At 46.4% G+C, this 22,844-nt stretch overlaps 1 pseudogene; it reads right to left on the bottom strand.

Annotated features, from left to right (window-relative positions):
* Positions 1-22,664: 22,664 nt before the first annotated feature.
* Positions 22,665-22,844, bottom strand: LOC144510957 (U2 spliceosomal RNA; annotated as a pseudogene).

Below are 22,844 nucleotides of genomic sequence, written 5' to 3'. Positions count from 1 at the left end.
TCTCCACCGTTGGTTTCACATTCTAAAGGTGCTGTGAACTGCTCTTTCACTATGACGCCAGATGCTCCTCTGGAGTTCAGAGTTCATTTTAACTGTTGTTTTTAGCTGACCGACCTGTATTACAGGGGTATTGTGAGCCGGAGTTGACTAAAAACGTAAGGCTCGCTCCCTCAACAGTCAATGCATACTCTGGCATTCGTTTACAAAATTCCTCTCCATACCTAACGAATGTATCTTGTAATTCAGGCCCACACGCCACGTCCCGTTCAGCCCGCGTAATTTGTTCGAGTCGGTTAGTATGAATAGTTAGCTTAAGCGATTCTTCATTGCAAAGCATTAAAGTTTTGGACTCACCCTCTCCTTCAGGCATACCCCTCTCGTCCGCTCCTTCTCCTCCTAGTCAGTCAGCTTCATCAGCTTCCTTACCATCGTCTTGTGGCCCTTTCTTTTCCCTTGTTGGGCAATCTCTTGCCCAGTGGTCTTTACCTCCGCATGTGAAGCACCCATCCGTTCTTCCTCGTCCCCGCCATTGGCCTCCTCTGCCTCTTCCTCTTGCCCGTCCTCTACCTCTTCCTCTTTCTGAAGTCTGTGACACCATTTGCATCATAGTTACCTGTGCCTGGTGAGTTTGGTCCTCCCTCTTTTTGTTCCGTCTCGCCTTTTCTTGCACTAACAACTTCTCAGCGTGTATGGTTCAATCAAATTAAGTTTTCCTGTATCCCATGTGATGCATGTGTTTCTCACAATCTTAGCAATGTCCTCATGTAGTCCATTCATAAAACTGTTCCGCAGGTGTGCCTCGTACGGTGTTACCTCAGCTGCGTTCATGTCAGCTGGTGCTGTAAGTCCGCTGTGAGCATTGTGGATCTCTCTGAGTCGGGTCAGATAGTTGGACACAGTTTCTCCATCACGCTGCTTACACATGGCAATCTTTGTCATGTCCATTCTTACCGGAAAAGCAGTCCGGCAGGCATCCACCAGTCCTGCGACAAAAGCATTGTAAGGCATGTTGTCAGCATGGTCTTGCTGGACCTGGCGGGCTCGTACATTTTCATCTGGCCAGTTGTATCTAATCTTAGAGATGTCGGCTCCTAACTTTCTGCCCAGTAAGCAACGCATTTCTTGTGAGGTGGGGCGAAACTCGAGACAGAACCTGCGTACTTCTTCTGCAAATGTTTGGCCCCCCGTTTCTCGGGGATCTGGCAGTTGTTCATAGGCACATCCAATGTCCTTCATCGTCCATGGTCGGTGAACGAGTAGGGGCGCCCGGTCGGGACCTGCCACCTCCACCATTGGGGCTGTAAGAACACTACCCAGGAATTCATCTTTTTCTTCTTCATCCTCTGACGATTTCAGGGCATCCCGAGGAGCGACCTTAGATCCCTCAGCCACCTTACTTCGGGTATGATGGGGCACTGGGGAGTCAATGTCTGGGTAGAGTCGGGTCCCATGCGCTGTCGAAGCGGAGGGCAGTGCGGACGGCGGTTCACTGTATGGCGGTGGGCCCGTCCTTCCTTGCGGGGCCGGACCCAATTGGGCCCCTTGTCCCTGAGGAGGAGCCGTTGGACGCGGGGGGCAGCCATCCAGGTCGGGATCATCCTTAATGGGGTATCCTGTAACAGACTTATGACACTGGAGATTATCAAGTTCCCGCGCAGTCTCTCTGGGTTTCGGTCATGACCGTCTATCACGTATTTCTGCCTCAGTCTTCCACATATTAAATGCCACCCAATCTATTTTTACCTTTTTCTTCTTCCCTTTTTTCTCACTTTCTTTCTCCTTCTGCTCCAGTCTGGCCCTTAACAATTCTAATTACCTGGCACTAAACCTCCCCCCTTCGGGAAAACCACACTCCTTCACCCACATTTCTACCTGGCGTATGGAATCTTGTCCGTAATTGATCACCATGTATCGCTCGTTCGGGCTACTTAAAATCATTGTATTCACAGACCCCTTGCCGTTGCTGTTACCCATGACCGGTCTCTTATTAGTGACAGTGGCACAATCTTACAGTGATCTCAAAATCTAGGTCCAACCTCTCCTTTTGACTTGATTTTTCCTCCGGAGGTCACCTCACCCAGGCGCGTCCACCTGGGCGGCGTGGTTTTTGTAAACCAGCAAACCAGAAGGTTTCCTAAACCAACAAACCAATTTTGGGTATTTTGGGTATTTGGGTATTTTACGGGTCCAACCCGTCGGTAGATCCAAGTCTAAACCTACCCTGTCACTGTAAGAATGTCCAACAAGTTCCCAATTTTGTAATTTGAACGATTGAATAAATAAAGTCCTTACCACAGATTTTAGTTCGGATCCCGGTGCCGAGGTGACACAGTGAACTCCCTGGTCCTCTCGCGCTTGGTAGCCAATTTTTGCGCTTAGGATGAGGTGAAAAGCCCCCAAGGCGTCAGCGCTAATGCCTTCCTGGAGTTCCCTGGTGCCTTCCTCAAACACGGGATCCCATCCTACGTCGCCAAGAACTGTGGTGGAAAAATAGGATTCAGAGACGGTCAGTCATGGATAGGAACAACGTTTATTTTTTTTACTCTGCAGAGGACGCGTTCCTCCTGCCACTCGAGAGGGTGGGGGGGGAAGGCGCGCCCGAGTACAGCAAACTACAGTCTTTATATCTATTCTGCTGCTAGGTGGGCTACACAGGCACCCAGGCAGTAATGAGCTAATACAGTATTAGTACTTTTCCATTCCGTATAAGGAGTTGTTTTTCTCCTTCTAGCTGTACTGTCTTATCTTCCTCATTCAGCTAGTCCTCATTATTCTGTTCACTTCTGCAGTTTCTCAACCGCCCCCTTGTGCAGCTGCTCAACCTTGAGTTTTAATCATTTTAGTTCCTCCTTATCGAAATAGCCCAGGTTTGGCCATCCGGACCTGTGATCTGCTTTGTTCCTTTTGTTAAAATTTTCCATTACAAGTCCAACAGCTTATTTGGAATCATGAGCTTTCAGAGCGCTTCTCCTTCATCATAGAATCCCTACAGTACAGAAGGAGGCCATTCGGCTATCGAGTCTGTACCGTCCACAATCCCACCCAGGCCCTATTCCCGTAATCCTGCTAATCGCCCTGACACGAGGGAAAATTTAGCATGGCCAATCAATCTAACTCTCACATCCTTGGTGGGAGGAAACCGAAAACCCGCAGGAAACCCACGCAGACATGGGGAGGATGTGCAAACTCCACACTGACAGTGACCCAAGGCCGGAATTGAACTTGTGTCGTTGGTGCTGTGAGACAGCAGTGCTAACCACTGTGTCACCATGCCACCCTCCACTGTGGCACCAGGTGAGTGTCACTCACATCACAAATTTTGCTGTTGCACTCTGTGCTTGCTTGCACATCACTTATATCGATTGTAAGCAGTTGAGGTTTGAGGACTGACCCCTGCAGCACTTCAATAGTTACTTTCATCATCCAGAGAAGGATCCATTTGTCCCAACCCTCTGCTTTCTGTCAGTCAGCCAATCCGCAATCCAATCCAGTACTCCATCCCCAATCCCCTATGATCTCACCTTCTGGATCAGTCTTTTATGCGGCACCTTGTCAAACATCTTCTGGAAGTCTAAATATACCACATCCATAGGTTCCCCACTATCCACCTTGCTGGTTATGTCCTTGAAGAATTCAAGCAAGCTTGTCAATCACAACCTATCTTTCATAAAACCATGCTGACAATGGTGGATTGAGCTTTGTCTTTCCAAACATTCAGTCATCTCCTCTTTAATGATTGATTCCAGCAAATGCCCAACCACAGAGGTCAAATTAACCAGCCTATCATTTCCTACTTTTTGCCTCTCTCCATTTTTGAATAGGGATGTCACATTAACGTGTTTCCAATCCACCAGGACCTTCTCAGAATCCAAGGAATTTTGAAATATCACAACCAATGCATCCACTATCTCTACTGCCACCCCATTTAATAACCTGGTATGCAGGCCATCAAGTCCCAGAGATTTATTTGCATTTCATCCCATTGGTTTATTCAATAACTTTTCCCTAGTGATGGTTAATGCACCAGGTTCCTCTACATTAATTGCAGTTTTTGTAAAATTTTCATTATTCTCTACCATGATGATACTGGAACTGGTTCCTCCAGTTTCCTCACACAGATCAAATATGCGCAGGTTAAGTGGATTGGCAATGTTAAATTGTCCCTTAGCATCCCAAGATGTGAAGTTTAGTGGGATAAATATATGGCATTATGGGGCTTTAATCTTATTATCTTTATTTTTCTTCCCCCCCCTCCATTCTTTCCCCTTATTTTATCCCCCTTTCAACAAAGAAACAAAGAACAAAGAACAATACAGCACAGGAACAGGCCCTTCGGCCCTCCAAGCCCGCGCCGCTCCCTGCTCCAAACTAGACCATTCTGTTGTATCCTTCCATTCCCACTCCGTTCATATGGCTATCTAGATAAGTCTTAAACGTTCCCAGTGTGTCCGCCTCCACCACCTTGCCCAGCAGCCCATTCCAGGCCCCCACCACCCTCTGTGTAAAATACGTCCTTCTGATATCCGTGTTAAACCTCTCCCCCCTCACCTTGAACCTATGACCCCTCGTGAACGTCACCACCGATCTGGGAAAAAGCTTCCCACCGTTCACCCTATCTATGCCTTTCATAATTTTATACACCTCTATTAGGTCACCCCTCATCCTCCGTCTTTCCAGTGAGAACAACCCCAGTTTACCCAATTTCTCCTCATAACTAAGCCCTTCCATACCGGGCAACATCCTAGTAAACCTCCTCTGCACTCTCTCTAAAGCCTCCACGTCCTTCTGGTAGTGTGGCGACCAGAACTGGGCGCAGTATTCCAAATGCTGCCGAACCAACGTTCTATACAACTGCATCATCAGACCCCAACTTTTATACTCTATGCCCCGTCCTATAAAGGCAAGCATGCCATATGCCTTATTCACTACCTTCTCCACCTGTGACGTCACCTTCAAGGATCTGTGGACTTGCACACCCAGGTCCCTCTGCGTATCTACACCCTTTATCGTTCTGCCATTTATCGTATAGCTCCCCCCCTACGTTAGTTCTACCAAAATGCATCACTTCGCATTTATCTGGATTGAACTCCATCTGCCATTTCTTTGCCCAAATTTCCAGCCAATCTATATCCTTCTGTAACCTCTGACAATGCTCCTCACTATCTGCAAGTCCAACCATTTTCGTGTCGTCCGCAAACTTACTGATCACCCCAGTTACACCTTCCAGATCATTTATATAAATCACAAACAGCAGAGGTCCCAATACAGATCCCTGCGGAACACCACTAGTCACAGGCATCCAGCCGGAAAAAGACCCTTCCACTACCACCCTCTGTCTTCTGTGACCAAGCCAGTTCTCCACCCATCTAGCCACCTCCCCTTTATACTAGGAATTCTATACTACCTTCATCAGTCCCTACTTTTGACCCTTGGCTGTAGCCCAAGATAAGGCCACTAAATAGAAGTGTCCCAATACTTGTTATGTATCCTTTTGTGTCCTTTCTTGCTCAACTTAACTGCTATGACTGGTGCTATCCCTTCTGCAGACTTGGACAGCCTTTCACAGGCACACATGATTACATTGACGAGGACCATCAATGCCAAGATCATTGTGAAAAATATTGCAATCCCTTGTAGGATTGATGTTCCCACAGCACCCAGCCATCCTGTTAGCCATTCACCCAAGGTAGACAATGACAGTTGTCTCCACGTCTTTTCTGATCTGAGCAGCCAGAATAGTTATGTTTTCTGTACTATCTGTTATGTAGATACAACACTCTGGGGCTACATTCACGACCTTTTGTAGTTCCTTGCGGTCTTGGGCAGAGCAGGAGCCATACCAAGCTGTGATACAACCAGAAAGGATGCTTTCTGTGGTGCATCTGTAAAAGTTGGTGAGAGTCATAGCTGACATGCCAAATTTCCTTAGTCTTCTGCGAAAGTAGAGGCTTTGGTGGGGTTTGTTATCTATAATGTCGGCATGGGGGGACCAGGGCAGATTGCTGGTGATCTGGACACCTAAAACTTGAAACTCTCAACCCTTTGGGTGGACTCAGGTAGAGCCGATCACTTTGTAGTTGCATTCACTTACCCCTAAATTCTTCCTACGGCCTTTCAAATTCTCCACACAGGAAGTCCCCTTTGGTTTTGTGTTTGGCTGTTTCAAAATAAGATTAGGAGCTGACTTCTTTAGATTATAGATTATATCCCTGCACAGTCCCTACTGCTATAAAACTTCTTCCACATCTGTGTTGTCAGATCCTGGTATGTGGTATCCAGGATATCTAGTCTCCTGAGATACCTGATCTACTAGCATCAATTCTGACCATATCAGGGATTTTGGTTGTAAAGGTATTCCTCCTCCCGCATGGATGGCAATAGTGAACTTACCCAACACTTTGATTGGTTGCTCATCTTTACATATATGTCTGCCATATATAGAGAAGTGTTCACACATGCCTCTCCAGAAGGATGATGAACCATCCCATGACAGATAAAAGGGGTTTAAGAACTTGCGGAGAAGGGCCTTTTGATGTGGTGGTTACAGGGCAGACACGCACCCTGATTAATGAGAAGTGCGGCCTGCAGTGCACTCACTGGACTTAGTTAAAACCTTATTCCAGATATTGGTTCTACTTCAGCCAACATCCATATATTCAATACTAAAATGATAAAAACACATGCATTCATTATAACAGTCTCTACAAATTCTGTCTTACAATCGGATACAATTGTTAGTCAACATCAAGTAATAACAAAACTTATTTACAAAACTTGTATAATCACCATGCCACACTTTGTACGTGCTCTCGACTTGATTTGCTTCTGCTTTGGGAGATGTACGGTCGATCTTGATTAGCTGTGGCAGGTCAGGGATCTTCTGTGCCCATAATCTGCAATACAATCCAGTGTGCCTTACGGTCTTAACATTATAATCAGAACAAATTTAAATCTATTCACACTCTCTCTACTTCTGCTATCATAATAAATCATTCAGTCACTGGGTCAGGTTTGCTATCTTGGGGTTTCTCACTGGGATAAAGTTTTAACTAAGTCTCCACTGCAGGCCACACTTCTCATTAATCAGGGCGCGTGTCTGCCCTGTAACCACCACATCAAAAGGCCCTTCCCAGCGAGTTCCTATTCCCCTTTTGTCCATAATGAGTTTCACCATTACCTTATCTCCAGCCAGCTTAGTCCAATCTCTGTGCTGCTGTTGCGTGATTACCTGCTTTTTGAGAAAATGTAGACAGTCTATTAAGTCCCTCATAGATTGAAATACTGTTCCTTGGCTTATTTCTAATTCTCCTCCACCTGTGATTGCTTCCTCTGGGAAGTGCATCACTCTCCCTGTCATCAGCTCAAAAGGGGTTAATCCTGTTCCACGAGCAGGAGTGGCCATTTGACGTAGCACTATTGCAGGTAAGACCTGCACCCAGTTGTTTCCTTCTTCTAGGATAGCCTTGGCCAAATTGTTCTTTCGTGTTTGATTCATCTTCTCCACCATCCCTTGAACTCTGAGGGTGATATGGCATGTGAAGCCTCTGCTTTATTCCCAACGTTCGACTGACCTCTTTCAAAACTCTCTCTGTGAAATGAGTTCCCTGATCAGAATCCAGCTGAAGAGGCAATCCCCACCTGGGAATTGTCTCATTTGCTAATATCAAAGCTACTATTTTGGCTGTGGCATCTTTATATGGGAATGCTTCAACCCATCGAGTAAACTGGTCTACAATTACTAAACAGTACATTTTTCCCTATACCTGTAGTAATGGCTGTGTGAAATACATTTGTAAAGTTTCCCACGGTCCTTTGGGATGAGGCTGACTTCCCATTTTAATCTTGTAGGGGTGACCTGGTTCCACTAGGGTGCACTGCAGGCACCTCTGACAAAACTTTGCTACCTGTCACCCCAATATTGTTCAATAAATCAAGCATTCTGTCCCTGCTCGTGTGTGCTATTCCATGATAAATCTTCAGCAGCGAGTGCTGTATTACTTTCGGAACTATTATTTTCCCTTCTCTCCTCCATATTACATCAGGACCTTTCCGTCCTCTGTCTTTTTTTCCATTGCTCCTTTTCCTCTTTATCTGCTTGTTCTTGCACTTGTTTTACATCAATATCTGGGCTGTCCTCAACTGCTACAGCTGCTAACCCTGCAGGCTGTGTCCACTCCCAATCTTGTTTTACTAAGGCCTTTGCCGCCTGGTCAGCAAAATGATTTCCTTGCTGTACTTTATTCTCAATTTTCCTGTGAGCCTGAACTTTTATTACCGCTGCCTCTAAAGGAATCTTTCTGCTTGGAGCAAATTTCTGATTAACGCCTCATGCTGTATGTGGCCCCCACTCAAAGTCACAAAACCATGTCAGCCCCAAGCTGCCAAATAATCATGCATGACTCGAAAAGCATAACGGCTGTCTGTAAAAAACATTAACCCTTTTTACTCTGCTCCATTCTAATGTTTTAGTCAAAGCTATCAGCTCTGCTGCTTGTGCTGAATCACTTCCTGAGATCTGCTCCCCTGCAATCACCTTTCCGTCATCATCTACCACCACCCATGCTGTACGGGGCTCACCATTAACATATTTTCTTATACCATCTACATACAGTGCAAATTGGCATAGGGAGGCAAGAATAAGGGAAGTTAACACGTGGCTGAAAGAGTGGTGTGGGAAAGAAGGGTTCTTTTTCATGGGACACTGGCATCAGTTTTGGGGCAGGGGGGACCTATACCGTTGGGATGGTCTCCACCTGGACCGAGCTGGGATCAGTGTTCTGGCGAAGAGAGTAAATGGGGTGGTCAATAGGACTTTAAACTAGAGATTGGGGGGGAAGGGAAAGTCAGGGAACCAAGAGGTGAAGGAATCAGTGGGAAGCGTAGCTGCTTAGGATTACAAAAAATCACGAAAAGACAGCACTCAGGAGAGGTTACGATAGTCCCCATCTCACAAAATATGACACAGTGTCTGGAAAGGCTCAGTAGACCAAGGTCCACCACACTACGAAAACAAAAAGGGACGGTCAATAGGGAATTAAAGGTGCTATATTTAAATGCCCGCAGTGTCCGGAACAAGATAGATGAGCTTGTGGCCCAGATTGTGACTGGCAGGTATGATGTGGTAGGCATCACAGAGACGTGGTTGCAGGGGGTTCAGGACTGGCAGTTAAACATCCAGGGATTCACAACCTATCGAAAAGACAGAGGGGTGGGTAGAGGGGGCGGGGTTGCCTTGTTAATTAGAAATGAAATTAAATCAATAGCACTAAACGACATAGGGTCAGACGATGTGGAGTCTGTGTGGGTAGAGTTGAGGAACCACAAAGGCAAAAAAACCATAATGGGAGTTATGTACAGGCCTCCTGACAGTGGTCAGGACCAGGGGCACAAAATGCACCACGAAATAGAAAGGGCATGTCAGAAAGGCAAGGTCACAGTGATCATGGGGGATTTCAATATGCAGGTGGACTGGGTAAATAATGTTGCCAGTGGACCCAAAGAAAGGGAATTCATTGAATGTTTACAGGATGGCTTTTTGGAACAGCTTGTGATGGAGCCCACGAGGGAACAGGCTATTCTGGACTTAGTGTTATGTAATGAGCCAGACGTGATAAAAGATCTTAAAGTAAGGGAACACTTAGGAAGCAGTGATCATAATATGGTAGAATTCAGTCTGCAATTTGAAAGAAGGAAGGCAGAATCAGATGTGAAGGTTCTACAGTTAAATAAAGGTAATTACAGGCGCATGAGGGAGGAACTGACAAAAATCGACTGGAAGCAGAGCCTAATGGGAAAGACAGTAGAACAGCAATGGCAGGAGTTTCTGGGAGTAATTGAGGACACAGTGCAGAGGTTCATCCCAAACAAAAGAAAGGTTATCAGAGGGGGGATTAGGCAGCCATGGCTGACAAAGGAAGTCAGGGAATGCATCAAGGCAAAAGAGAGAGCCTATAATGTGGCAAAGAGTAGTGGGAAGTCAGAAGATTGGGAAGGCTATAAAAACAAACAGAGGATAACAAAGAGAGAAATAAGGAAGGAGAGGATCAAATATGAAGGTAGGCTAGCCAGTAACATTAGGAATGATAGTAAAAGTTTCTTTAAATACATTAAAAACAAACGGGAGGCAAAAGTAGACATTGGGCCGCTCCAAAATGACGCTGGTAATCTAGTGATGGGAGACAAGGAAATAGCTGAGGAACTTAATAAGTACTTTGCGTCAGTCTTCACAGTAGAAGACATGAGTAATATCCCAACAATTCAGGAAAGTCAGGGGGCAGAGTTGAATATGGTTGCCATCACAAAGGAGAAAGTGCTAGAGAAACTAAAAGGTCTGAAAATTGATAAATCTCCGGGCCCAGATGGGCTACATCCTAGAGTTCTAAAGGAGATAGCTGAAGAAATAGTGGAGGCGTTAGTTATGATCTTTCAAAAGTCACTGGAGTCAGGGAAAGTCCCAGAGGATTGGAAAATCGCTGTTGTAACCCCACTGTTCAAGAAGGGAACAAGAAAAAAGATGGAAAATTATAGGCCAATTAGCCTAACCTCAGTTGTTGGCAAAATTCTAGAATCCATCGTTAAGGATGAGATTTCTAAATTCTTGGAAGTGCAGGGTCGGATTAAGACAAGTCAGCATGGATTTAGTAAGGGGAGGTCGTGCCTGACAAACCTGTTAGAGTTCTTTGAAGAGATAACAAATAGGTTAGACCAAGGAGAGCCAATGGATGTTATCTATCTTGACTTCCAAAAGGCCTTTGACAAGGTGCCTCACGGGAGACTGCTGAGTAAAATAAGGGCCCATGGTATTCGAGGCAAGGTACTAACATGGATTGACGATTGGCTGTCAGACAGAAGGCAGAGAGTTGGGATAAATTCTTGATTTCTCGAGGAATTAAGGGCTATGGGGAGAGAGCGGGTAAATGGAGTTGAAATCAACCATGATTGAATGGTGGAGTGGACTCGATGGGCCGAATGGCCTTACTTCCGCTCCTATGTCTTATGGTCTTATGGTCTTATAAAAGGTTCTTTCTCAGAATGGCAACCGGTGACAAGTGGTGTCCCGCAGGGTTCAGTGTTGGGGCCACAGCTGTTCTCTTTATATATTAACGATCTAGATGACGGGACTGGGAGCATTCTGGCCAAGTTTGCCGATGATACAAAGATAGGTGGAGGGGCAGGTAGTATTGAGGAGGTGGGGAGGCTGCAGAAAGATTTAGACAGTTTAGGAGAGTGGTCCAAGAAGTGGCTGATGAAATTCAACGTGGGCAAGTGCGAGGTTGTACACTTTGGAAAAAAGAATAGAGGCATGGACTATTTTCTAAACGGTGACAAAATTCATAATGCTAAAGTGCAAAGGGACTTGGGAGTCCTAGTCCAGGATTCTCTAAAGGTAAACTTGCAGGTTGAGTCCGTAATTAAGAAAGCAAATGTAATGTTGTCATTTATCTCAAGAGGCTTGGAATACAAAAGCAGGGATGTACTTCTGAGGCTTTATAAAGCACTGGTTAGGCCCCATTTGGAGTACTGTGAGCAATTTTGGGCCCCACACCTCAGGAAGGACATACTGGCACTGGAGCGGGTCCAGCGGAGATTCACACGGATGATCCCAGGAATGGTAGGCCTGACATACGATGAACGTCTGAGGATCGTGGGATTATATTCATTGGAGTTTAGGAGGTTGAGGGGAGATCTGATAGAAACTTACAAGATAATGAACGGCTTAGATAGGATGGACGTAGGGAAGTTGTTTCCATTAACAGGGGAGACTAGGACGCGGGGGCACAGCCTTAGAATAAAAGGGAGTCACTTTAGAACAGAGATGAGGAGAAATTTCTTCAGCCAGAGAGTGGTGGGTCTGTGGAATTCATTGCCACAGAGGGCTGTGGAGGCCGAGACGTTGAGCGTCTTCAAGACAGAAATTGATAAATTCTTGATTTCTCGAGGAATTAAGGGCTATGGGGAGAGAGCGGGTAAATGGAGTTGAAATCAACCATGATTGAATGGTGGAGTGGACTCGATGGGCCGAATGGCCTTACTTCCGCTCCTATGTCTTATGGTCTTATGGTCTTAATTATCTCTTCTGCTGCAAGTGATTCCTCTGCTAATCCTTCACTTTCCCCCTCATTTAATTTTGCAACACATTCATGTTCCGTTTCCTATACAGTCAATCCCCCTGTGGGGTTTTCCCCTACATTTCTGCTGATTGCTACATGCTTATCTCCCGGTAAGAGATTCACCTCCTATTTTGAATGTCTCCCATCACTGACCCTTTTCAATCTCCCTGCTTTTAGGAGCTGGACAATAGTATGTGGGTTATGGAGGATTATTTTTTCCATCCAGGTGAAGGGCTCTGAGACACTTGACTGCCCATGAAGTGGAAGCCAGCGCTCTCACACACCGATGCATCCCTCTGGCAACTGAGTCTAACTGAGAGTAATGCCCCATCGGTCTCAGTCTGTCCCCATGCCACTGAGCAACTACAGCTGCCTGTTTCCATCATTTTCCTCAGACAATATGGAACGGTTTGGTGAGATCTGGTAATCCCAAAGCTGGGGCTCTTATCAAAGCCTGTTTTAAATCTGAAAAAGCCTGAACTTCTGCCTCCCCCCCACTCTATCCTTTCCCGACTAGCCCTATCTCCCTTTATCAGGTCCCTTTAGGGCTTTACCACTTTGGGATTAGCTTCCACAAAATTCCAACAATAATCAAAAAGCCCCAACACTTGTCTCATACCTCTCACCATATGTGGTGATTACGGGCGGCACAGTAGCACAGTGGTTAGCACTGCTGCTTCACAGCTCCAGGGACTGGGTTCGATTCCCGGCTTGGGTCACTGTCTGTGTGAAGTTTGCACATTCTCTTCGTGTCTGCGTGGGTTTCCTCCGGGTGCTCCGGTTTCCTCCCACACTCCAAAGATGTGCAGGTTAGGTTGATTGCCATGCTAAAATTGTCCCTTAGAGTCCTGAGATGTGTAGGTTAGAGGGATTAGTGGGTAAAATATGTAGGGATATGGGGATAGGGATATGGGGATAGGGCCTGGGTAGGATTGTGGTCGGTGCAGACTCGATGGGCCAAAGGGCCTCTTTCTGCACTGTCGGGTATCTATCTATCTATCTATGTGGTTTTTGCATACAGAGCATTGCTTTCTTCCGATCTGCGGGAATCTCCTTCTCACCCTGGGATAGGTTACTGTTCCTGCCCAAATTGAGCTTTCCTCAGGTTCAATTTAAGCCCTGCCTCTTGAATTGCCGGTATTACCCTGTGGAGGGCCAGGCAATGTGATACTGAACTGTCGGAGGCAATCAAAACGTTGTTTACATATTGTAGGATAGTTGTTCCTACACACTCTAACGGATCAATTATTTGCGCCATATATTTGTGGAATATGGCGGGACTATTGTGAAATCCCTGTGGCAACCGTGGCCAGGTGCACTGCTGATTCCCAACCGTGAATGCAAATTTGTACTAGTGATCCTTCGCTACGGGAATGGACCAGAATCCATTAGCTATGTCTAACACTGTGAATATCTTCTGCTCTGACCCAATGTGATTCAGAATTCTGGCTGGATTCACCACTATGGGGTGAACTCGAGCCGCGCGGCAATTCAAGGCAGTGTAATTGATGATCAGTCTGTAACTTCTGTCAATCTTCCTTACTGGCCATATTGGTGAACTAGTCTCGGACGAGGTTTTGGTCACTATTTGCTGTTCATAGAAATCATAGAAACCCTACAGTGCAGAAAGAGGCCATTCGGCCCATCGAGTCTGCACCGACCACGATCCCACCCAGGCCCTATCCCTATATCCCTACATTTTTACCCACTAATCCCTTTAACCTACGCATCCCGGGACACTAAGGGGCAATTTAACTTGGCCAATTAACCTAACCCGCACATCTTTGGATTGTGGGAGGAAACCGGAGCACCCGGAGGAAACCCACGCAGACACGAGGAGAATGTGCAAACTACACACAGACAGTGACCCAAGCCGGGAATCGAACCCAGGTCCCTGGAGCTGTGAAGCAGCAGTGCTAACCACTGTGCTACCGTGCCGCTGTTCTTCTAGATCTGCAATAGTACCTTTAACCACTTCTATCGCCTCGGGTCTATTACTTTACAGGGGTGCTTTATAGGGTGTTTTAAAGAGGGGTGGGTTCCTCCTGCAATTGTGACCAGACAGACGTCCAGATACCCACAATCTTGTTGTGCGTAGCCCAAACCTGAGCACACTGCGAAGCCAGATCTCCCTATACTGTTCCACCTTCCCAATTTAAATGAAGGGCTGCTACCTGAACAATTGTACCTCTTCGCTTTCAACCCCAATGATTTTTCTTGTAGGACTTGTTCCAAATTATAGTACCTAAAAAAATCTATTCCAAGGATACTTCCTTCTCCCATATAGCATATCCAAATCTGAACCAACTCTTCCCGACTTCCAATCTCTAATGTAATGTGTTTGCTTATACTGCTGTTTGAGTTCCACCAGCTACCCCTACTAATCTTATAGTCCGTCGGGTGGTCGACAGAGGTAAGTCAGTTATGGATATGCTTGCCCCAGTATCCACCAACATTGAACAAACACAGCCTCCCAACCTTGCCTTTACATGTACTACATATGTTCTGTAATATCCAAGCTCGCGAATTGTCAATTCTGTCCGAAAAACTTACGCAACTCGTCTGCTGTCATTTGAATTACTGTCTGTGAGGATTGCTGCTCTGGAGCTGTAGCTCAGGGTGGCGCCTCAGAAGGTTCTCTGGGTGGAGCCTCAAATGGCTGCCTTCTCTGCTGGGGACCCTGCCTCTCTTTCCCTTCCCCTTTCTGCCAGCAATGCTGTATACAATGACCTCTTTTCTGACAATTACGACATTGATTACTCTTCCCTGACCTGCTTTGACACTCTCTAACCCCATGTCCCTTTTTCCAACAGACAAAGCATCTGCTGCTGTTCCCCAGCTGAGGACTCGCAGAGGGTTGCCCATAACTACTGGACTGTGGATTTTCAATCTGTACTGGTGTCATCTTTGGATTTTTCTTTGCATTGGCTCCTACTTTCACAGCCCAATTCATAATGTCCCATCGGCAGACACATGTCTATAATTCTCGTCAAAACTGGTAAACTTTTTAAGTAAACTTTAAAACATGTCACGTCCCTCGCGGGCGCAGTGACTCCTCCTGCATCTACATACGCTTTGAATTTCATCTCCCCGTATTGTTCAGCTGATTCCTTCGGTTCCTGCTTAACTAAGGTTATGTTTGCCCAATTGGCAGCACCCCTGCCGATTGCTTGTGAAATCTCTCTTTTGAATCGACAAAATTTTCCCTCCTCTGGGCCATCTGCCCATATCCAATCTCTCCTCTGTAACTCAGGTGGTAACAAATGCCATCTGTTACCAGCTAGTTTCCCTTTTACTAATAATCTCACATTATCCAAAGTCAAATTATGAATTTCCCTTAACTCATTTATGTTTTCCCAAAAAGCCGAATTCTGATTGTAATGTGCATTGTAATGTGCCCCATTTGTCCGTTTTTCTGCCGCTGCCTTTGGCATTTCTTTTGTAATTACCATAGGTTCCCCTCCTCTAATCCGCATAACCTTTTATTATTGTTTGAATTGGGGCCATATTAACTGATGGGGCTGCTTCCTTACTATCGCCCTGAACTATCCTTCCTGATTCCATTCCCCCGCTCGCTCCCGTTGCTGGGGTCGTTACTGAGGGACTTGAGTGTCCCGCCACCCCATCCTCTCCATGCGGGTATTTATTGCTTCTTCTTTCACTGCCTTGGCCTCAGCAGCCCGTTATTTTTCGCCTCCACTGGAGGCGGTTTCTCAGCACGGCAGCTGCCATATTAGTCCGATGTTTGGATTGGCCTTTCCACCAAACTGTCTGTTCTGCCTCCGACGCCCCCAGGTTGAACCCTTTACTGATCATTTTCTTTAACATTTTTCCATTTTCTTTTGCTGCCATCCACTCAGCCTTTCCAGAACCAGAGCTTGTGGCTCTTCGTCTCACTGTCACCTCCGATCTCTCTCTCTCTCTCTCTGACACACAGAAAGCTTGGTTTATTTTAACCCTTAACTTCCCTCTTTGGTCTATGGCGCTCCAGACCAACTAATCTCACTCTGTGTCTCTCTCTCTCGTCTCCCACAGCAGACTCCTACTCCTGGGACCTCTCCCTGCTGGTTCACTCACACGGCCTTCGTCCCCCTACTCCTCTGGAACCCCTCCCTGTGAGTTCCATATGCCCAAGCCAGCTGCTGCTGTCCGAACGGTCCAGTCCCTTGACGCTGCCCTGCTACGCAGCTTTGCACTCAGCTCTGTAGGAGGTCTGAGTGCCCGTCCCTGGCCCCACTATGTTATGATGTGGAGATGCCGGCGTTGGACTGGGGTAAGCACAGTAAGAAGTCTCACAACACCAGGTTAAAGACCAACAGGTTTATTTGGTAGCAAATACCATAATGAGCAGGTGATAAGCAAATACCATTTGCTACCAAATAAACCTGTTGGACTTTAACCTGGTGTTGTGAGACTTCTTACCCCACTATGTTAAGCAGAGCTTCTCTGCAAATGCCCTTTCTACCCACACGGGTTCTTTACCTATGTACTGTTTTCGCACCTCTTCCCCAGTCCAAGATACTCAACTTCCGGTGCCAGACAGGTAACCCCTAACTACTGGGTGGTACATAGAACTGTACAGCACAGAACAGGCCCTTCGGCCCACGATGTTGTGCCGAGCTTTATCTGAAACCAAGATCAAGCTATCCCACTCCCTATCATCCTGGTGTGCTCCATGTGCCTATCCAATAACCGTTTAAATGTTCCTAAAGTGTCTGACTCCACTATCACTGCAGCCAGTCCATTCCACACCGCAACCACTCTCTGCATAAAGAACCTACCTCTGATATCCATCCTATATCTCCCACCATGAACCCTATAGTTATGCCCCCTTGTAATAGCTCCATCCACCTGCGGAAATAGTCTTTGAACGTTCACTCTATCTATCCCTTCATCATTTTATAAACCTCTATTAAGTCTCCCCTCAGCCTCCTCCGCTCCAGAGAGAACAGCCCTAGCTCCCTCAACCTTTCCTCATAAGACCTACCCTCCAAACCAGGCAGCATCCTGGTAAATCTCCTCTGCACTCTTTCCAGCGCTTCCACATCCTTCTTATACTGAGGTGACCAGAACTGCACACAATATTCCAAATGTGGTCTCAACAAGGTCCTGTACAGTTGCATCATAACCCCACGGCTCTTAAACTCCAACCCCCTGTTAATAAAAGCTAACACACTATAGACCTTCTTCACAGCTCTATCCACTTGAGTGGCAACCTTTAGAGATCTGTGGATATGGACCCCAAGATCTCTCTGTTCTTCCACAGTCTTCAGAACCCTACCTTTGACCCTGTAATCCACATTTAAATTAGTCCTACCAAAATGAATCACCTCACATTTATCAGGGTTAAACTCCATTTGCCATTTTTCAGCCCAGCTTTGCATCCTACCTATGTCTCTTTGCAGCCTACAACAGCCCTCCACCTCATCCACTACTCCACCAATCTTGGTGTCATCAGCAAATTTACTGATCCACCCTTCAGCCCCCTCCTCTAAGTCATTAATAAAAATCACAAAGAGCAGAGGACCAAACACTGATCCCTGTGGCACTCCGCTAGCAACCTGCCTCCAATCTGAAAATTCTCCATCCACCACCACCCTCTGTTTTCGATCAGACCAGTAAGAAGTCTCACAACACCAGGTTAAAGTCCAACAGGTTTATTTGGTCGCAAATACCATAAGCTTTCGGAACGTGCCTTATGGTATTTGCTACCAAATAAACCTGTTGGACTTTAACCTGGTGTTGTGAGACTTCTTACTGTGCTTACCCCAGTCCAACGCCGGCATCTCCACATCATGACTACTTTCAATCAGACAGCCAGTTACCTATCCAATCGGCCAACTTTCCCTCTATCCCACACCTCCTCACTTTCATCATAAGCCGACCATGGGGGACCTTATCAAACGCCTTACTAAAATCCATGTATATGACATCAACTGCCCTACCTTCATCAACACACTTAGTTACCTCCTCGAAAAATTCTATCAAATTTGTGAGGCACGACTTGCCCTTCATGAATCCGTGCTGACTATCCCGGATTAATCCGCATCTTTCTACATGGTCGTAAATCCCATCCCTAAGGACCTTTTCCATCAATTTACCAACCACCGAAGTAAGACTAACCGGTCTATAATTACCAGGGTCATTTCTATTCCCTTTCTTAAACAGAGGAACAACATTCGCCATTCTCCAGTCCTCTGGCACCATCCCCGTGGACAGTGAGGACCCAAAGATCAAAGCCAAAGGCTCTGCAATCTCATCCCTTGCCTCCCAAAGAATCCTAGGATATATTTCATCAGGCCCAGGGGACTTATCGACCTTCAGTTTATTCAAAACTGCCAGGACATCCTCCCTCCGAACATCTATTTCCTCCAGCCTATTAGCCTGTAACACCTTCTCTTCCTCAAAAACATGGCCCCTCTCCTTGGTGTACACTGAAGAAAAGTATTCATTCATCACTTCGCCTATCTCTACTGACTCCATACACAAGTTCCCACTACTGTCCTTGACTGGCCCTAACCTCACCCTGGTCATTCTTTTATTCCTCACATAAGAGTAAAAAGCCTTGGGGTTTTCCTTGATCCGACCTGCCAAGGACTTCTCATGTCCCCTCCTAGCTCTCCTAAGCCCCTTTTTCAGCTCGTTCCTTGCAAACTTGTAACCCTCAATCGAGCCATCTGAACCTTGTTTCCTCATCCCTACATAAGCTTCCCTCTTCCTTTTCACAAGACCTTCCACCTCTTTCGTGAACCATGGTTCCCTCACTCAGCCATTTCCTCCCTGCCTGACAGGGACATACCTATCAAGGACACCCAGTATTTGTTCCTTGCAAAAGTTCCACTTTTCATTAGTGTCTTTCCCTGACAGTTTCTGTTCCCAACTTATGCCCCCTAATTCTTGCCTAATTGCATCATAATTACCTCTCCCACAATTGTGAACCTTGCCCTGCCGTATGGACCTATCCCTCTCCATTGCAATAACAAAAGACACCGAATTGTGGTCACTATCTCTAAAGTGCTCTCCCACAACCAAATCTAACACTTGGCCCGGTTCATTTCCCAGTACCAAATCCAATGTGGCCTCACCTCTTGTCGGCCTATCCACATATTGTGTCAGGAAATCCTCCTGCACACACTGCACAAAAACTGCCCCATCCGAACTATTCGACCTACAAAGCTCCCAATCAATATTTGGAAAGTTAAAGTCCCCCATGACAACTACCCTGTGACCCCCACACATATCCATAATCTGCTTAGCAATTTCTTCCTCCACATCTCTATTACTATTTGGGGGCCTATAGTAAACTCCTAACAACGTGACCGCTCCTTTCCTATTTCTAACCTCAGCCCATATTACCTCAGTGTGCAGATCCCCCTCAAAGTGCCTTTCCGCAGCCGTTAAACTATCCTTGATTAACAATGCCACTCCTCCACCTCTTTTACCAGCTTCCCAACACTTACTGAAACATCTATACCCCGGAACGTCCAGCAACCATTCCTGTCCTCGTTCTACCCACGTCTCCGTAATGGCCACAACATCGTAGTCCCAAGTACCAATCCACGCCCTAAGTTCATCTACCTTGTTCCAGATGCTCCTTGCATTGAAGTAGACACACTTCAACCCACCTTCCTGTCTACTGGTACCCACCCTTGACCCTGATACCTTCCCCAATACCTCACCACCCTCACTAACTTCTGGACTACAACTCCTTTTCCCACTCCCCTGACAAATTAGTTTAAACCCCCCTGAAGAGCCGTATCAAATTTCCCTCCCAGGATACTGGTGCCGCTCTGGTTCAGGTGCACCCCGTCCTGTTTGTACAGGTCCCACCTTCCCCAGAATGTGTTCCAATTATCCACGTATCTGAAACCCTCCCTCCTACACCATCCCTGTAACCACATGTTTATCTGCACTCTCTCCCTGTTGCTCAACTCGCTATCACGTGGCACCGGCAACGTACCAGAGATGACCACATGTTTTGTCTTGGCTCTCAGCTTCCAGCCCAGCTCCCGAAATTCCTGTTTTAAATCCCCGTCCCTTCTCTTACCTATGTCGTTGGTACCAATGTGCACCACGACTTGTGACTGTTTCCCCTCCCCCTTAAGAATCCGGAAAACACGGTCTGAGACGTCACGGACCTTGGCATCCGGTAGGCAACATACCATCCGTGAGTCTCTTTTGCTGCCACAGAACCGCCTATCTATCCCTCTAACTAACGAGTCCCCAATAACTATTGCCCTCCCGCTCTGCCCCTTACCCTCCCGAGCCACAGAGACGGACACAGTGCTGGAGATCCTCTCACTGCGGCTCACCACTGGTATGTCGTCCCCCTCAACCGTATCCAAAGCGGAATGCTTGTTGCTAAGGGGAACGACCATAGGAGATCCCTGCATGGACTGCTTCCTCCCAGCCCCTCTTTAAAGAAATGTACTCACCCACCTTTTAGGAACACATCTCGCTTCCGGACACCGGTGCCAGATTGTAAGAGGAATTTTCCAGAGAGTCCCCCTTTGGGCACTCAGCTGAACTCACTCAACCAATGCAGAGACCACAAAAGCCAGTACGTAGTTACAAGATCGAAAAAAAGTTTAGTTTATTGCTAATGCATGCATTAGGAGAGAAAACAGTCAGTGAGTACTGACTATCACCTCTGGCGTAACAGTACATGTGAGATGGATATACTCTTCTGAACGCTTTGATTTCCCGCCCAGCTTGTCACCCAAACTGTAGGGTCCAATGACAATATTACACGTTATTACCGTAGCCAATAACACTCTACCTGTCAGCAGGATTAGGAAATCATTGGTCTATTGCACCTGAAAATTCTTCCATCGTTACTAGGAAATCTAACTATGTAAATCCAGTAAATTTAAGGATATTTTCTAACCCCTGCAAGTTCTAATTGGTAAGAGGAGGCATTCTCTTGCCTGAATCCGGCCACTCTTATCAGTTTGAGAGACTGCACCAGTCTGACCAACCACGGACCAATGTCATTCCAAGCCCTGATTAGCTTGCAGCTGCCTCACTCAAACTCATAAGCAGAACGGCTTCTCTATGCTCCTTTGTCTGGAAAGAATTTGGTTTGTCTCCTACTGTCTGTTCTTTTTTATTCATCCATGGGACACGGACATCGCTGACTGGCCAGCATTTATTGCCTATCCCTGATTGCCCTTGAGAAGGTGGTGGTGAGCTGCCTCCTAGAATCGCTGCAGTCCACGTGCTGTGGGTTGACCCACAATGCCGTTAGGGGAGGGAATTCCAGGATTTTAACCCAGTGACTGCAAAAGAATATATTTCCAAGTTAGGATGGTGAGTGGCTTGGAAGGAAAGTTGCAGGTGGTGAGCAAAAAACTTGCAGATGGTGTATAAGGTGGGTAAATGTGAGCTTGTCCATGTTGGCAGGAGCAATGGAAAAGCAGCAGCATGGTGGCACAGTGGTTAGCAATGCACCAGGGACCCAGGTTCAATTCTGGCCTTGTCAGACTGTGTGGGGTTTACACGTTCTCCTTGTGTCTGGGTGGGTTTCCTCTGGGTGCTACAGTTACCACGGTAAATGTGTGGGTTTATGGTAATGGAGCGGAGAGGCAATGGATAGGATGCTTTTCCGGAGAGTCAGGACAGCCTTGATGGGCAGAAAGGCCTCTGTCTGCATGGTACAGATTTTATTAAAATGGAGAGAGATTGCAGAACTCTGAGGTACAGAGGGATCTGGGTGTTCCGGGACATGAATCACAGAAACTCAGTCTGCAGCTACAGTAAGTAATTAGCAAGGTAAATGAAATATGAACATTTATTGCAAAGGGAATGGAATCTAAAAGTAAGAAACCTTTACTACAGCTGTACAGGGCCTTGGTGAGAGCACATCTGGAATACTGTGAACACACTCAGTCTCCTTATTTGGAATAAAAAGATAGAATTCCTTTTGAATCAGTTCAGAGAAGGTTCACTCGACTCATTCCTGGGATGAGGGGTTTATTTAATGGGGAAAGGTTGAACTGGTTGGGCCCAGACCCATTGGAGTTGAGAAGAATGGGAGGTGATCTTATGGAAACAGATCAGATTCGGAGGGGACTGGACAGGGTGGATACCTGGAGGATGTTTCCTCCTGTGGGGGAAGCGGGACCTCAGGAACAGAGTTTAAGAATAAGAGGTTTCCCTCTGAACACAATGATGAGGTTCTTTTTTCTCTCTGAGGCTGTTTGTTTTAACCATGTTCTGTTTCATTAATAAACTTTTATCAGTCAAAATATTTGATTGTTCTGGACTTTTCCTGATGGGATTGATGTACTTTAGGGAAAGTGGGTGAGAGGGGTTGGCAGGCTCTTGAACAGAAAGTGAGTCCCTCTAAGGTCATTGGCGAAGGAGCCAGAGGGGGAGATGAGATTTTATTTTTGACACAGTGATTTTTTAAAATACTTTTCCAATTCAATCAAATCAAATCCAATTCAGAGTCTCAACAAGTTGAGACATTTCAGATTCAGGCTGACAAGACAGGACGGGAGACCAAAACCACCCTGTCCTGGGCCTGATCTACATGAGTCAAGCTGATTGGAGAAGGGGGAGGATCCTCCTCCAAGACTTGAGCTCATTTGCATCTTAGCCAAAAGGCCGAGATGCCGCTTTTAAAAATTGCTTCATATGAAACATATGAAGCCTCAGCGTAACCTAATGACCTCAACCAAGTGCAGGCGAAACATACTACACTTGATCTTAGCCAAAAGGCCGAGAAGTGAT

Source organism: Mustelus asterias, chromosome 23 (assembly GCF_964213995.1).
Source record: "Mustelus asterias chromosome 23, sMusAst1.hap1.1, whole genome shotgun sequence".
Classification (NCBI taxonomy): Eukaryota; Metazoa; Chordata; class Chondrichthyes; order Carcharhiniformes; family Triakidae; genus Mustelus; species Mustelus asterias.
This window is presented reverse-complemented; position numbering and strand designations above follow the sequence as displayed.